The sequence below is a fragment of the Myotis davidii genome, unplaced genomic scaffold (genome assembly GCF_000327345.1).
Source record: "Myotis davidii unplaced genomic scaffold, ASM32734v1 scaffold471, whole genome shotgun sequence".
Classification (NCBI taxonomy): Eukaryota; Metazoa; Chordata; class Mammalia; order Chiroptera; family Vespertilionidae; genus Myotis; species Myotis davidii.
The window spans coordinates 1,493,833-1,494,420 of record NW_006283354.1 but is presented as its reverse complement, the minus strand read 5'-3'; the positions used below and the strand labels follow the sequence as shown (position 1 = coordinate 1,494,420).

Sequence of the window (588 nt, the reverse complement as noted above, 5' to 3'; positions counted from 1 at the left end):
CAGGTCCAGCCTGCCCCCCTCCAAGGAACAGCAGCCTCGTGATCAGTACATCCTCTGCCTGAGGAACAGCAGCTGTGTGAGAAGCCTCCCCCCACCAGCCAGAGGAGCCACCACCAGAGGAGCTGCTGCGAACTGAGGAGCAACTGCTACCACAACCGCCTGAGGAGCAGCAACCGCAGCCCGAGGAGCCACAGCCACCCAAGGAGCAGCCCCTAAACGACTCAACATTTAGATCTGTTGGTAGACAAACCCCCAAAGGAAAGAAGAGGCCTCACCAGAAAAGCAGCTAAGTGAAACAGAGGCATGCAGCATGATAGAAAAAGAATTCAAATTAAGGGTCCTAGAGTGCATAAACCGGATAAAGGAAAAAATCAACAACTCATGCAAGAATCAAGAAGAAACAGATGAAAAAAATCAACAACTTATGTAAGAATCAAAAAGAAATGGATTAAAAAATCAATAACTTATGTAAGAACCAAGAAGAAGTGAAGAGTGACATAGCTGCAATAAAAAAACACCATTGAAAGTTTCAGCAGTAGACTAGGAGAAGCAGAGGACCGAATTAGAAGACAGGGAAACAAAACACAC

General features: G+C 46.3%; 1 protein-coding gene across 1 annotated transcript in view; it reads left to right on the top strand.

The window, feature by feature from the left end:
• Positions 1-588, top strand: part of DDX46 (DEAD-box helicase 46) — a 58,525-nt gene that overhangs the window by 30,361 nt on the left and 27,576 nt on the right. The gene's annotated exons all lie outside the window — the stretch shown is intronic.